Genomic DNA, 17,445 nt, shown 5'->3' on the forward strand with positions numbered 1-17,445 from the left:
AACAAAAAGTACTTATAGTTGAGGCCTGGGATATAAGACTGATGAATATTATTGTGACCATTGAGTTTCAGAACAGTATTTTTTTTGTACTCCCTATACCCTGCAATCCCTCCTCCCCTCAGGTCTTTTCCAGTCCATCATTCTTGCATTGGCTACATTCTGTTTTCTTCTCTATCTCTATCCCTTGGTAGACCAGTTAAACTTTATACTGTCCTCTACATTTGGTCCTCTATATTCAGCCCCATTGTCCTCTTACAGATCTTTCTTTCCCCCCAAATCCCAGCCTTTGTTGATTACATCCACTACAAATTTATTATACGATCCCAATTGAGCTTTTACAAGAACAAGGTAATCTTTTTACAACTCCCTAAGCAATTCATTATCCCATTCACAGTGACAATTCCTACCTCAACCCTCCCATGGCACTACATTTTAACACCCTCTCAACTGAGGGCTTCGACTCATATTTCACAACAACAACAAAAACCAAAAATGAAGTCTTGAGCTATCCTTTCTCCTCTCCTAATCTCACATCAGTCCATACCATCTCTTCCATCACCCCTGTCTTAAATGAAGAGGTATTCTTTTCCTTGCACAAATGATCCCAATCTAGTCTGTCTTTTCCAGAAGAATGCCTTCCAATCATCCCCTCTCACTAATGCTTAATTTCTTCCTATCTTTCCTGTTGCCTATAAAACTGTTAAAAAATGGAACAAAAGCCAAATACACCAACATAATCCATCCTAAATAGCTGTCATCCTTTATCTCTTCTCTCATTTGCAACAAAACTCTTTGAGAGAGCCCTCTACCTTGGTGATTCTATTTTTTCTCCTCTCATTTGATTCTAAACCTTCTATAATCTGGCTCCCAATTTCATCATTAAATTGACACTGTTCTCTTCACAGTTTCCCATATCTCTTAATTGCCAAAGCCTTTTCTTAATCATCTTTCTTTTTAAACTTTTTGCAGCCTTTGCCACATCTCCTTGATATTCTCTTCTCTCTAGGTTTTCACGACACTGCTTTCTTCTGATTCTTCTACCTATCTGACCATTTCTTATCAGTGTCCTTTGTTAAATTTTCATCTAGGTCATGACCACTAACTTAGGGTGTCTCACAAGACTCTATCCTACACCTTCTTCTCTTCTTCCGTTCTCTTCATCTCATATTCCTTTTCTATCACTCCCACTGTCTCACCCTTTGAAGAGGTTTCTAATGAGGAGGTAGCCTTTCTCTTTGTTAAGCCAAACTCTCTACACTCACCTGAAATTCCATCCCCTGTCATCTTCTCCAGCAGAATGCCCTATCATCTTCACCTTCTCTCTAATTAATCTTCATTCTTTATCTACTGGATTCTTCCTTACTGTCTACAAACATTCCCCAGGGCAACTAGGTGGTGCAGTGGATAGAGAACCAGTGCATGAGTCAGGAAGACCTGAGTTCAAATCCTACCTCAGACACTTGACACTCACTAACTGTGTGACCTTGGGCAAGTCACTTAACCCCAGTTGTCTCATCCTGGGTCATCTCCAGTCATCCTAATGAGTATCTGGTCACTGGATTCAGATGGTTCTGGAGGAGAAGTGAGGCTGGTGACCTGCACAGCCCTCCCTCACTCCAAACAAAGTCAAGTGCAAGTCATGTCATTATTTCTCTGATGGCATGGTATTCTTCAGGCAACGAAGGAAGAACACACACAAATATCCCCATAAGTTCCCCACCCTTAAAAACCCTTTCTTTTATCCTACTATCCCAACTAGTTGTAATCACATATCTCTCCTTCCTTTCCTAACAGATTCTTTGAAAAAGTCATCTACATCCCCACCTCCTCTCCTTTCATTCACTTTTAAATCTTCATCATTTTGGCTTTTGGCCTAATCAGGCAACGAAAATTACTCTGTTCAAAGTTACCAGTGATTCTTTTGTATTTTCTACTTGGGTGCCAGATCATTTTAGGTGGTCCGAGGAAGCGCAAAACCCTTTTCACACTTTTTTTTTTACATTTCCTAAATTTCCCCTGTATACCTCTACCACCCCCACCCTATCCCCTTTCTAGAAAGTCATCTCTTGTAATATATAAATTTCTGAAAGAAAAAGAGGAAGAGGAAAAATTTCAGCAAAATTGGTCAGTTGTAAACAGCAGAAAAAAAAATATATATCTGACAATATATACAAAGTTTCACACCTGTGAACTCACCTGTTGAAATAAGAGGAGGGAGGAGTCTTCTCATATTTCTTCTTCCAAGTCAAGTTTGTTCTTTGTAATTTTACAACCTTAATTTTTAATTGTTTTTGTAGCTGTCATTCCTTCCATTTATACTGTTCTAGTCATTATGTATATTATTTTACTGGATTTGTTAATTTCAATTTGCATATACTCCATTTTGTATCAGTTCATTTAAATATTTCTGTGCTTCTTGTATCCATCATTTGCTCTTTCTTAAAGCACAGTAATATTCCATTATATTCATGTACCATAATTTATCGGCCAGCCCCTAACTGATGGGCATTTATTTTGTTTCTAATTCTTTGTTACCACAAAAAATGTTGCTATATGTATTTTGGTGTATATGCAGCTTTTCTTTTTTATCAGTGACTTTCTAGTAGCAGATTCTTTAGGCAAACCAATTATCTTTTAATTGTCAAATTTATCGGCAAATTGTCAAATTTATTTTCGTAGTCCCCATCCATCATGATCCTTTTGCAGCATTTGGCACTATTGATCACCTTCTCCTCCTGGATATTTCTCTCCTTTCTGGGTTTTCATAATGCTGCAAACTTGCTGCTACCTGTCTGACAGCTGCTCCTTTTCAGCTGTGGGTATATGCCAAGGCTCTCTCTCCTGAGCCTTATTCTTTGTTCTCTTTCTACTATCTTATTTGGTGATCTCATCAGCTCCCATGGGTTCAACGATAGTATCTATGCAGATTTTTCCTGGATCTATAAATGTAAGTCTCTTTCTTGAGCTATAATTATCAACTGAACATTTGAACTGGATGTCCCATAGTTACTTCAAAGTTAATACTTCCAAAGCAAATCATTGCCTTTCTCTCCTTTCGCTTTTCTAAATTTCTCTATTTCAAGAGGGCCACCTCCTACCCAGAACCCAAGTTTTCAAAATCACTGTTATCCTTGACTCCTCACTCTCACTCACCTCAAATATCCAAACTGTTGCTAGTTGTTTCTATTTCTGTCTACACCACATTTCTCTAACGTCTCCATCTCCATTCATGGATATATTTCATGGGTGCACTGAAGCCACTTCTAACCACAGAGTAAGCATTTGCACTTCTGTTACAAATCAAAGTTTGATTTTTTATTTGTTGAGGGTCTAGATAAGAAAGGATTAATAATGCAGATTAAACTTGAAAGTGTGTGTGCACATGTATTTTTCCCCAGAGAGGCTAGTTGTTAAATATTTCCCAGCACACCCCTGTATTACTCTATAAACACTACTTGAGCTGAGCAGGAGGTCAGTAGAAGGTTCAGGGAGTAAAGTCATCCTCTGCCTGGAGGCCTGGTGACTGTAGGCTAATAATAACAGTAATTGGCATTTATACAGAGCTTTCAAGTTTGCAAAATGCTTTATATTCATTATTTCATTTCAGTCTTAAACATCCCTGAAGATATCATCACCGGTCTCTCTTTTCACTCCATTATGTCCTTCTCACAACTGCCAAAGTGATTTTTCTAAAGACTAGGTTATATACCATTCGATAAATTTCAAAGGCTCCATATTATTTTTAGGATCAATTAACAACAAATATTTTCACATATTTAAAAAAACACTTATTTAGCATCATAATTAGGCTATTACATTCAGCCAACAGCATGGGTATAAAAAAAATCTTCATTTAAATTTTTTGTTAGAATGTTCCCACAGAACAGAAACTAAAATAACCCGTTATAAAGTTAGTCACAAATACAGTCCTGATGTTTTGTGGGTTTTTTGCCCATTCATAAAAAGTATCATCTAAAACATGTCTTGTTTTAATTGCACCCTGTCACCACTCTTCTAGGCTGAGTTGACAAATTTGTTGTAACTTGTAGCTTCCCTGTCACTTCTTTGGCTCTCCTCTCCTGTTAAGCTTTGTTTCCTAACAGCAATTGAAGTCTTCTGCAGCTGTCATAACTACTGTTCCTACTGGAACCACCATAGCCATGTTGGTTAGATGGTTTAGCAAAGTATTGGCCCCCCACCATAAGTGCTGGAGCTCCTGCCTCCAAAGTTTTTCCCTTCATGGGACCAAAATTTTAAAACATTGTAGTTTCCAAAATTATTGTAGCTTCTACCACCTCCAAAGCTGTTTCCATCATTGCCAAATCTATTGTAGCCATCTCCCCTTCCACTATATCCTTCACCATTCCAACTGCTGCCCAAACCACCACAATTACTGAAGTTTCCATCACAGCCAAAGTTATCATTTCTACCAAGCCACCTTCATGGCCACCACCAAAGTTTCCAGAACCACTTTGACCTCTTGGACTACATGAAGCACTGACTATTTCTTGCTTAGATAAGACTTTCCTTACTTCACAATTGTGGTCATTTAAAGTATGGTATTTTTGAATGAAAATCTTATCCACAGTCAGGGTCATCCTAAGTGACGAAAGCAATACCCTGCTCCCCTAACCCTTCACTTTCCCCACTAACTTAGTCAGTCATGATTTCAATCACTTCCATTTTCCTATAATGTTTCAAGTAGTCTCTTATGTGATACTCCTACGTGTCTGTCTTAATGCCACTCACAAAGATCTTTTTCACAGTTAAATGAGAACCTGGTCCTTGAGAGACTCTCAAAATAGCTCTTGTTCAAAAACTCTGCCATCAACTTTGTGAGGTCTTGCATTCATGGCTGCATCTTCCTCTTCCACTGTGGGATATGGAACAAAAACAAAGCCCTTGGAATACTTGGCAGTTAGATCTATCATTTCCCCCCACTCAGTGAGTGGGTCCCATGGGTCACAATGACTCCTTAGACCCTCATCTGTCACCTTGAAGCTTCAAGCCTCTGGTGAAGAGCTTTCAGCTGCTTGAGTTTCTTGGGGGACTCTAAATTCAATATGATGAGAGCAGACTCTTCAGTGATCCTTTTCTACTCTTCGTTAAGGATGGAAAGCAAGTATTTACTAAGCACTTCCTGTGTGCAGGCACTGTACTAAGTAATAGGGATACAAGTTAAAGAGACTAAAACATCTTGCTTGCAATGTGTTTACACTCTACTAGGGAAGATAAGTATATACACAAATATATGCAACATACATATAAAGTTAAATACAAACATTTGCAAAGTAGCTAAATACAAGATACTTTGGAACAGAGAGCACTTGCAGTTGAGGGGAAATCAGGAAAAACTTTGGGTAGAAAATGGGGCCTGAGCATCTTAAAGGGATAAGAAGAGGATGCTTTTCAGACACATGGAAAAGCCAGTGCAGTAGTAAGGAGACAAGAGATTGAGTATGTCATGTAAGCTAACCTCAATCACTGCTTGAGCCTTGCCTCAGTCAAACTGAGACCTGGGAAAGACTTTAACTTACAAAGGTCAAGATCTCCCACTGCATCCCAGGCCATCTCCAGTTGTCCTGATCTATGTCTTTTCACTGGGCCCAGATGGTTCCAGAGGTGAGAGTGAGACTGATGACTTTGCACAGTCCTCCCTTGCTTAAATTCCATTCATTTGCAAGTCATGGTATGGTCTTCTTGATGTCATGGTCCTCTTTAAAGAAGGAAGGACAAATAACAATGTTATGTATGAGGAACAGATTATATGTGCAGTTTGATTGGACTGCAAACCGTGGAATTGGGAGTCACATCCAGAAAACTAGTTTGGGGATTGGTTGAATAGAACTTTAAAAGCAAAGAGAGGATTTTATATCTAAGCTTGTAGACAATAGGAAGCCACTAGAGTTAATTGAGTAAGAAAATCACATAGTTCTGTGCTGAAGGAAAATTATTTTGGCACAGTGTATAAGGTGGATTGGAGGCATAAGCAACTTGAGATAAGGAAAGCAATTTAGGCAAGAGGTGAGGAGGGTCTGAGCTAAGTTGGTAGCTATGTGAGTGGAGAGAAGGTATCAGATGTGAGAGATGTGGAGGAAAATATAGTAAGATTTGGTAACTGACTAGATATGGAGGGTGAGGGAGAGTGATGAAGAGGTTATCCTACATTTCTATTTTTCATATTCTCTGACCCCCCTCTACAATCCAGCCATATTAGTCTATTTGCTTTCCCTCACATACAATAGTCCATATTCCCCATTTCCATGCCTTTGTACTACTTGTCCCTCATGCCTAGAATGCTTTCCCTTCTTCCAGACTTAATTTAAACATTTCTTGGTCCTCTCAGCTGCTAGAGCTGTCCCTTTGAAGGCTAACTTCTGAAACTGACAGATCTGACTCAAGCTGGTCCCCTATTTGTTTTGATTTGGTGTTGGAATGAAATGATGCATTTAGGGGCCATTCAGTAATTAATAAAAGGAGGTTTATGTAGACATAGCATAGAAATGGATATTCAGCAGGAATGCTAGCAATGGGGATAGGATCTGGATCTCTAAAAGAAAAAGACCATATCTTTGGGAGCTGGATTCCAAAGCCCCTGAACCCAGATCTGTGGGGTCACTTGAGGTACCCTGCCCATCCCAGTTAATAATTCTTTTAACTGTCACTTCATTGTGACTCTCCAGCCACTTAATTCCCTCAATTGCCTGTACTTGGCCTACCCAAGGCTACTTGCCACTCCTTAATCCCATCCAGATCTTCCACAGTCTTTCTGTATAAAAGTATCAATTTTATCTTTATGAAATGCAAAGATTCCTTAAGAATCTGGCAGGCTTGTATTGGTGTCACAATATCACAGACTCACTAGGAGGCAGACCGGCTTGATATTACAATATTCACTACTTGGACTTAAAGAAGGCTTGAGTGGTCAATTTTTTATTTTTGAGGCAGACTCCCTCTCTGTATCCAAAATTCTTGGATTTTGGGGCTCCTACCACCCTAGACCACAACACTAGCACCTTTCTTGTTATTTCTAACATGATCTCCTTAACCTCCGTATGGAAACACATCAAGTCAGTAGGGCTGGGCAGCAATCACAAAGGTGATTTGTATAGTCTTGGTATATCTGCCAAGTCTGAAAGGCACTGACTCCATGTAGGTGGACCTTTTTATTCAATTAGGTGGCCAGAAAACTGCGCCAATTTGGTTATAGGTCACTAAGAAGCTGAATCAAGGAAAATATAGCTTGCGCCTGAACCCCCTGGACCAATCAATTCCTGGGGACAGCCATCACTTTTCAGGGGAAAAAACAAGTAACAAAACTAGTGTAACTCATGTATTGGGAAAAATGGAGGGGAATAGTTGTAGATAGTGGTCCTATCATACTCTTGCATCTGCTCTTGTTTGTATATCACATTTATAAGTAGATATTTACTGTTGTTTCCCTCCTTAGAATATAAATACTTTTAGATAATTTTTGCATTTCTTTTTTCCCCCAGAACTTAAAAGAATATCCAAAACACAATAAATGCTTTTTGATTGATGATCTTCAATTTCTCCATCCTAAAATTATCTCATAGTATAGTGGAAAGAGATGAACTCTGAATCAATAGACATTGGTTCTAGTTCTAGTTCTGCTGTGTAACCTTGGTCAAATCCTTAAAACCCTCAGGATATCAATTTTCTCATTTATAATCATGTGGTTAGATCAACAATTCTTAAACTTTTTGGTCTTAGGACCACTATACACTCTTAAAAATTACTGAAGGCCCAAAAGAACTTTTCTTTACATGTATTGTACGTGTCAGTATTTACTGTATTGAAAATTAAAACTGATAAAATTTTTAAATATTTGTTAATTCATTAAAAATAACAATAAAAATCTATTATATGTCAACATAAATAACTTTTATGAAAAATAACTTTATTTTCCAACAAAAAATAATAATGACAAGAATGGCATTGCCTTATATTTTGCACATTTCTTTTATGTATGACTTCATGGAAGATTGCTATATTCTTATATCTGTTTTAACATTCAATCTGTTGTGATGCTGTTTTGGTTGAAGTATATGAAGAAAACCCAGACTCACACAGATATGTAATTAGAAAAGTGAAGAATTTTCACAGCCTTTTCAGATAATTGGGGATATTTTCTTTGATACCATACCAAAATTTGACAGGTAGTAGTTTCTTAAACGTTAGATACCTTATGGAATCTAGAAGCATTTCAGCGAACTTTTCCTACTGAAAACTGTGAAATTTTACTTCTTTTCATATAGGAGCCTAAGGCTTCATCAATCCAGTTCTAGAAGAAATGCTGTTTGCAGATATGGGGAGCACAAGGATTTTGTTGCAGGGCAGAAGTAGAAGAAAACCACAGGTTCCACAATGTATCATTGTGGGTGCATGGGGGCAAGTAGAGCAAAGGTTGTCATTTTCACCATAAATTTAGCCATACCCTTTCAGTATTATACCTGGGGCGTTGAACAACTCAAGATAGAAACAAAAAATAAGAAGGGATTCATAATATAGCATATGTTGGACTCATTCTCCCAACCCACACTAGGACTGATGGGTCAAGGCCACACAGCTTTACTGACTACATCTCACCTCAGAGTTCTAGAGGTATTTGTAATGTTAAGGTAATTTGAAGATCTTTCCTGCCCCTTAATAGGCCCATATGACCTACTTTGGGCTTTGGCCCAACCCACAGCCTGAGTCACATAAAGCCCATGGTGGGAGGAAGCAGTAGGAAGAGAGAGTGAGGTGGAACTGAGAGAGAGGCAGCAGGCACAGCAGTTACTGTGAGTGGGGAAGGGAGTGATTTTGCCTAAGAGAGCTTGTTTGTAGGGAGGCCTGATGGAAAAAAGACTTGGGGATGGTGGTCCTCACTCTATTGGTAATATGTACAAACTTTCTTGTTACCACGGTGGAATTGGCTTTCTGCTATCTAAATAAATATTTTGGTTTTGTCTTTGAGGAAGAGAGTTTATATTTTGTGAATTTACCCTGGAAATATGCCTGCATATCCACCACAACTGCTGTGGGTATTGCATTGGTGCTATGGTACCCTGGAAGTGATTGACATTGTCTTTGTCTTATTTTATAGCTCATGAACCCCAATGCAGGGTGTTCTCCCAATATCATTTGTCCATTTACCATCTTAATATCATCTAACCAGTATATGCTGCCTTGGTCGCAACTGATCAATTATCTCTTCAATATCATTAATAACCAGTTGACATCAATTAGTTTTTAACAAAAGGATGTTTCCTCAGAAATATATAGCCAGAGTAGAAATACAATATTCTAGCGCCAATGTAATACTCACCGCAGCCTATGGATATACATGTGAATTTGCAGGGTAAATTTGCAAAATATAAACTCTTTTCCTCAAAGGCAAAACCAAGATATTTATTCAAACACTAGAAACCCAAATCCATCATAGTAAGAAAGAAATCTATACACATTATCAATGCAACAAGCATGGCCATCCCCGAGCCTTCCCTCTATCAGTCTCCCTACATACAAGCTCCCTTAGGCAAAATCATTACCTCTCTCACTCACAATAGCTGCTCTGCTCTCTCTCAGCCCTGCCTCCTCTCTCTCTCTCTCTCAGATCCACCTCACTCTTTCTTCCTGCTACACCCTTCCTGCTCTACCCATTTGGTGGCAAGCTTCTTCCACCATTGGCTCCATGTGAGTCAGGCTGTGGGCTGGGCCAGAGCTCAAAGCAGGTCAAGTGGGCCTATTAAGGGGGCAGGGAAGATCTTCAAATTCCCTTACCACTACAAATACCTCCCAAACTGGGAGCTTACTCTCCTTGAGCACTTGAGTCCCTGGGGAGAGTGGGCTCAAACTTAACAGTGATTGCTTCAAATATTCCTGCCACAAAATTCACTTCTGAGTATGCCACAGCATATGGATGAGTTAAGTTCTAGCTTTCAGGACATCATATTTCAGTGGTTAGGTAAATTCACTGCTGCGCTGGGTCAAGCAGTTTGGTCCTTAGGATTGGCTTAGGTTCTGCAGTGGTAATGGAGAGACTCTACTAGAAACTCCAGCAGCTGGGTGGTTTTTTCAATTTTTCTAAGCTCACAAGTTTGTAACTTGGTACGGCTAACTTGTTCACCTAAAATTAAGAAAGAATAGACACAGCAAGGACAGAAGAAACAAAACCATCATGTGTTCTTGGCTATGTGGCTATCTGGTGGAAGAGGAGCTCCCCCATCTGAAGAATTTACAGTATTTCATTCTCTTCACTTGAAACCTGCCCAGAAGAGTGGTACACATTCAATATATGCTCAATTCTGACTCCAACAGGCAGGTAAGAGGTTTGTCATCACCATTCAGCAAGCCAAAAGGACATAGTCACAGAATATTCATACATGTTCTGAATTCCGGGTAGGGGTCCCTAATATTGTTTATAATTATAAACCATCACGAAGTTCTGGAATCTGGCTCCATGGATTGCCAGCACGCAGAGCATACTGTACATGATTCAGGGACCAGATGCTCATTGGTCACTCTTAGAATCATAAGATCATAGATTTAGAGCTAGAAGGAACTCAAGGGTCATCTACTCAAACCTCTTCATTTCACAGATTTGGAAACTGAGGTCCAGGGAAGTAAAGTAACTTGTTTGAGATCACACAGGTAATAAGAAGGGTTCGTTATAAGAGAATTTCTGGTCCAACTTTACTGCAGTCATTTGCTTAAGACAGGAGTGTCGCATAACTAGCTATAGCTGCAATGTCAATGATTAGTCTGAAAACTCCAGCTATATCCTCAAGATTTACTGTCTAGTTTATTATTTTGCCTAATATAGATCTTCCCCTTCTGCTATCTGTTCTTTGATTCATAAATCATTATCTTCTGTAAATTTACATTGTATCCTTTCTGCTGAAGGAGTCAAAACCTATATAATGTAGTTTAAAACTGTTGCTAAGGATCTACTGGCTTTTATATACCATGGGTTTATGCTTCAAGCATATAACAAGCTAGTTTTCACATGTTTCTGCATGTTGATAAATGTGATAGGTGGCAGTATCTATCAGTGAATCTCTGGACAATTTCTGTCACAGGTTTAAACACAAGTCCTCTGGGAAGGAATTTTTACATCACAGCTACAGAACTTTCAGTTCTGCTCACAGGACAATTTGCACGGACTCAAGCTAGTGAACTAAGTATGATAAGAATTAAAATGATGTTCTCTGGTGTTGTTCAGTTACAATTTCATTTGGGGTTTTCTTGGCAAAGATACTGGAAGGATTTGCCATTTCCTTCTCCAGCTCATTTTAAAGATGAGGAAACTGAGGCAAACAGGGTTAAATGACTTGCCCAGGGTCACACAGCTAGTAAGTGTCTGAGGCCAGATCTGAACTCAAATGGTCTTGACTCCAAGTCTGGTGTTCTATCCACAGTGCCACTTAGCTGCCCTATAAATGTACATACCATAACCTAAAATTTTAAACTGCGAGAGTCTGAGTGGCAAATGAGGAAAAGCAATTCAAAACACATACTTAAATGCCTAAGGGGTTCTCTGGTCAGCACACTAGGTGTGGTTTGATATGGTCTCAAGTCACAGAAGAATTATGAGGGAAAAAGAAACCACACTGGGTGGGAGGGGAATAAATATTTATATATCATGTTCTTTGTGTCAGGCACTGTGTTAACCACTTCACAGATATTATCTCCTTTGATCCTCACAACAATTATTTGTGTAGTTGAGGAAAATGAGCCCAACAGAGACTAGGTGACTTGCCCAAGTTCACACAGCTAGGAAGTACCTGAGGTCAAATTTGAACTCTGGTCTTCCTGTGATACCTAGCTGCCACCAGTACTCTCTTAGTTCAGGCCCAGTTTATTTGGTAATGTCCTCGTAAGTCATCCAGCACTTAGCAAAAGGTTTTTGTTTGTTTGTTTGTTTGTTTTTGCTTTTGGAGCAGCTAGGTGGCACAGTGGATAGAGTGCTTGGCCTCTATGAGTCAGGAAGACTCAGAAAATCTGACCTCAGATACTTACTAGCTGTGTGATCGGGCAAATTCCTTGACCCTGTTTGCCTCAGTTTCTTGTCTGTAAGAAGGAAGTGGCAAACCACTCTATTATCTTTACCAAGAAAACCCTGAGTAAATTAATTTTTTATCCTATATTTTGTATTTCATTTTTTACTATGACAATCTGTCAAGTCTGAAGCCTCTTCTCTGAGGTTTGGGTAGAGAAGCATATATATGTTTAAAATTCAGTTTCTCTCTCTCTGAAGAGAGATACCAAGGGTAGATTGCTTCTAGTAAAAGAAAAACTTTGTTCTCAAAACTGTTATAAAACATGGTCTCAGCATTTCCTGCAAGGTTTTGGGAGTATCCCTGAGAAGCTAGGATAACCTGACCTTGTCCGATCTTTAACAATTAAGGTGGTTTTATCTAATTCTCCAGTCCCTAGTAAGTCGGCCCTTATCAGGAACCTCAGGATATAGCCAGGATCCATGCATTTATAAAAGTATTCCTTAGAGATAGAGAGATGGTCTTCATGATATGTGGGGGCTATATCTCTTTCCTTTGATTCATCCAATAATGATCTTTCATCTCTGTGATGCTCGCCATTTGGATGATTTCTGTTTTGTTCTTTGTTTTATACTTATAAAAATGAATTGTACTCTTAATTAGGAGTCTTTTGGCCAAAGGCAGGGCCATTAGACCGGTCTTTCATTATAATGTCACATATCCCTTATATTAAATGACATCTAGACCAGAGATTTGCCTCAGTTTATCCTTCTGGTAAATTCAATTAAAACAACCCCAAATGGAGTTATAAAGAGTTGGACATGACTGAAAACAACTAACAACTTACTTTGCTTTAATGTAGCAAGGATGTGTAATAGGGATACAATGGGACTTCTTTTCAGCTTTGTTAGATGAGGCCTTCCTTTTCTCAAGAAAACATATCTGATCAGCAGGTTTTTAGGGATGTCAGTATATGTATGCAAGTCTGAGAGGCCTTCATTCCAAGTATCAGGGATTTTTGATACCCCGAGGAGATATCAGGGAAGCAGGGACCAATCAGATCCCAGGGGCAACTTTTAAGTAAACCCTCCCTATTTCATGGGTGGGTGGAAAGAAAATGCTTCAAGGAAATACTGTTTTTTTTGTTTTTGGTCCCAACAAAGAAAATTAATGGGTTTGCTGGGGATCAGTTTATAGTAGGACCATTACTTTAGTAGTAACTAGGTGGTACAGTGGATAGAGCACTGGGCCTGCAGTCAGGAAGACTTCATTTTCCTGCGTTCAAAACTGGCTTCGGGCACTTACTGGCGGTGTACCTTGGGCAAGTCACTTTACTCAGTTTCCTCATTTATAAAATGACCTGGAGAAGGAAATGGCAAACCATTCCAGTATCTTTGCTAAGAAAACCCCCAGTGGAATCATGAAGAGTCAGACATGACAGAACCCACCTCCATCCTTTCCATTCTGAGCTGGGAACCAAGGTGTGGGGAGGTAGTATTTTGGAAAATGAATGGTGAGATGGTAGCACTGTATTCTTTGTTGTCATTTTTCTCCATCAGCTGCTTTGTTTGGCTTCGACTCCAGGAAACAACTATGCCAAGCACTTTACAAATATTATCTCCTCTTACCACCTTGTGAGGTAGGTGCCATTGTTAATCCTATTTTATACTTGAGGAAATTGAGGCAAACAGAAGTTAAGTAACTTGCCCAAGGTTGCATAGCTAGTGTCTGAGGCTGGCTTTGAATTAAGGTCTTTCTGCCTCTAGGCCTAGTGGTCTAAGAGGGGGAAACAGCAACAACTGCTGACCAATTGCCACCAGCATGTATGTGTTCATCCTTCGTTGCCCGAAGACCATGCTATCAGAGAAATAATGACATGACTTGCACTTGACTTTGTTTTGAGTGAGGGAGGGTTGTGCAGGTCACTAGCCTCACTTCTCCTCCAGAGCCATCTGAATCCAGTGACCAGATATTCATCAAGATGACTGGAGATGACCCAGGATGAGGCAATTGGGGTTAAGTGACTTGCCCAAGGTCACACAGCTAGTGAGTGTTAAGTGTCTGAGGTGAGATTTAAACTCAATAGGCATAAAAACCCAATCCGTTGCTCTTGCTTCCAGTCCAGCCATCATGGATGTCATGCAGGGAGTGTATTGTTAATGTATTTTTTTTTTTTTTGCATAATGAGATCTTTCCCAACCATTAATGTGCATGTGACCTGCTTGAGTCACATGGAAGCCTGGATCACATGAGTCTGTGGTAGGAGGAGCTTGCCAAAAGGGTGGAGCAGAGCCAAGAGGAAGTTGGACAAGGTAGTTAGAGCTGAGGGAGAGGAAGCCCTAGCAGGAAAAAGAATGGTGGTGCCCCCAGCATTGTTATTGAGGATAGATTTCTTTGTTGCTATGATAGATTTGGCTTTCTGATGTTTAAATAAATGTTTTAGTTCAGTCTTCCACGTGGAGAGTCTGTTATATTTTGTGATTCAGAATTATGCCAGCATATTCATAGCCACCATAGGCTCTGTGAATATTGTGTTGGTGCTACAGGCAGGCACCTCTTGTGGAAATGGGGCCAGCCATCCCTACCAATTGCCAGCCACTCACTTACCACTCATAGAACCAGGTAAGCCAGCCTAGTTGAAGTAGCATGTTTTAGGCAAGTCAAACAGCTACCACTACCTTAATCACTATTTTTTCTCAGACCCTGATGGAGCCCAGGATCCTAGGTCCAAGAGAATTGGGATAAGCCATGCTTCCAGCCCAGTACCCTTGGTCATCATCCTGGGAAGCAACCCTTGTGAAGATGCAGCCCGTTAATAGCACAGGTGCTACAGCTACAGCTAAGGACCCAGAAGGAAAGGTCTTGCCACCAGTCATTGGCATAATCAAATGGTTTACTATCAGATCTTATTTTTTTTCCTGTGGAAATGACATTAAAGAGGCATTACCATCTATTTTGCTCTTGAACCCTAAGGGCCATGGGCCCTTTCTCTGTAAATTTAGGCTGAAATGTTCCATATGTTGTCTTCCCCTTTACAGTGTGAACTCCTTGAGAGCAGGGATTGTCTTAATTTTGCACTTTGCATCCCCAGTGTACTGTTGTTTCAGTCTTGTCTAACTCTTTGTGACATTAGGGGTTTTCCTGGTAGATACTGGAGTGGTTTGCCATTTCCTTCACCAGCTCATTTTAGATGAACTGAGGCAAATAGAGCAAAGTGACTTGCCCAGGGTCACACAGCTAGTGTCTGTGGCTAGATCTGAGCTCAGGAAGATGAAATCTTCCTGACTCCATGCTCAGCCCTCCATCTATTGTGCCACCTAGTTGCCCCTCATTGTGCTGTACATAGTGCTTAATCAATGCTAACGTTACTCTCTTCAGAAAGAAACTGAAATTTTTTTACCATCACATATTCAGCGTTCTTTCTTCCCTGCCCCTTCTTGTAGAATTCTACTACCCAATAGCCTAAAATTGGTCAGAAATTCCCTTACCCTTCAAATCCTCCACTGATGGGCCCACGTGATCCAACTCTTGATAGCCTTGTTTTTAAAAGAAAATGTCATTGTCCCTGAAGACTTCATGTGGCATTTGAGTCCTTTCATTTCTTGTAGGCCTTGATTTTTAGGCATAATGCATGTCTACTCAGGTTGATTGGCTCCCTATCAAACAGATTATAAACTTGTCATGCTATAATCTGGGTCTGAAATACTCGTTCGGCCTCATCTCATAATACTGACCCAAGCTGAGGGTCCTCCAAGACTCTAGGTTTACATGAATTGAAGGCTGACCTCAAAGGGTCAGTTTCTTCCTTAGCATATTAGCTGGAGTTATTCAGGAAAATCTCTAAAGTTGAGGTATAACGAGCTAAAATAACTCAAAGATGGAAAACTGGGTTGCCCAATCTCACACAGGGACTCAATGTACAATACTGGTACTGGGTAGAAAGAAGCCTTTATTTTCACTCACCATAGAAAATGTATAAGATGCAAAGAACTCACAGGAACCCACAAACAACAAAAGAAACATAAAGTATTCAAGCAGCCCATCAGATTCTCTTGAAGGTATATATACTTTGGGGACAACTGAAACAAGTATGCCCCATGCACCTTGGACCTGCACTGTCTGCCTGACTCATAGGCCTAGTACACAGGGTTGGCAATCTCTTGTGCACCCACCTATGACATGGTTTCAATTTTCCAGCTGCAGGGACACTTCCTTTTTTTTTAGCTTTTTAATCTCTGCAGATTTTACAGCCTATTTGTTTTAATATACTACAAAACAGTTAAGCTGATAAAATGCAATAGATAAAATCAGGACAACTGCAAGCGGCTCCTATACCAAATCATTGCTCATTCAATACTCAAACCCTCAAACAAAAATGCTTCTTTAAATAACTTTAGCATATTAAAAAAAAAGTTCTTAGGTATGTCAAAGCATTCAAAAAATGAACTAAGAAATTTAAATTATTGACTTGCTACCTATTTTAAACTTATGGCAGATGTCATTATCAGGTAGCCTGGAAAATCATGGCCCTCAAAAGCTAAGCTTCATGTACTAAAACTAGAAATGGCAAACAAATATTTTCAAATAAAGAGATCACTTATGTCTTTTAGTGAGAGAAGTGATCCAAGAGGCAAGTCAAATGTATTGTTGGTGTATGAACCATGTTTTATAATCAATAATATATTTAAATACTTTGCACTGGCCTTCCAAAATCTACTTTTTTGGTGGGAAGAGATAAAGTTAGTAGATGTGGGAGACGAAAACAGTGCCTAACATGGAAAAAGAATCATTTTGCTAAGATGGTTTACATTTATCTAAGTCCTCAATACAATCAAGTCTTAAAATATATTTCTGGCCAATTTTAAAAAATTTAAGTTAATACTAAAATGTATTTATTACTTAAAAAAAATAATTGCAGTCCTGGAACTTTTTCAGCACTTCTTAGTACCATTTCACCTGATGAACACTCATCCAATAATGTTCTGCTTGTATAAACATTTGCTGCTACATAATACAATTGTCCAGAATTCAGATTTGTGCTGTTGCCTATTACTTTCCATGGACTTTTCAACATTACTACAAATTTACTTTTATCTTCTAAAACTGTCATGCCAACTTAGTTTAACAAATCATAGTCCCCTGGTGATAATTTCAAGGGGCATTTAACAATGTAGTAACTTTAAATTTAAGATTCTGATACAGATGACAGGCAATTATGAAAAATTAAAATTCTTTTAACTCTCTGTAACAACCACTTCCAAATTTATATAGTAGGAAAAGATATGTTTTCAATGTATGACAGATTTAATTAATGCACTAAATGTAACCATTTTTATCACCTTCTAGTCACATCTAGCTACTCGACCTGAACAGGCCTAACAAGCTTCCTAGGCTTGAGACTTGCCCAAGCTGCATGTTAACAGTAGTGATCACAAATCAGAAC

At 39.3% G+C, this 17,445-nt stretch overlaps 1 pseudogene; it reads right to left on the reverse strand.

Moving 5' to 3' along the window:
- Positions 1 to 4,082: 4,082 nt before the first annotated feature.
- On the reverse strand, positions 4,083 to 13,837 carry LOC140522690 (heterogeneous nuclear ribonucleoprotein A1-like; annotated as a pseudogene).
- Positions 13,838 to 17,445: the final 3,608 nt, after the last annotated feature.

Source organism: Notamacropus eugenii, chromosome 2 (assembly GCF_028372415.1).
Source record: "Notamacropus eugenii isolate mMacEug1 chromosome 2, mMacEug1.pri_v2, whole genome shotgun sequence".
In the NCBI taxonomy this organism is placed as follows: domain Eukaryota; kingdom Metazoa; phylum Chordata; class Mammalia; order Diprotodontia; family Macropodidae; genus Notamacropus; species Notamacropus eugenii.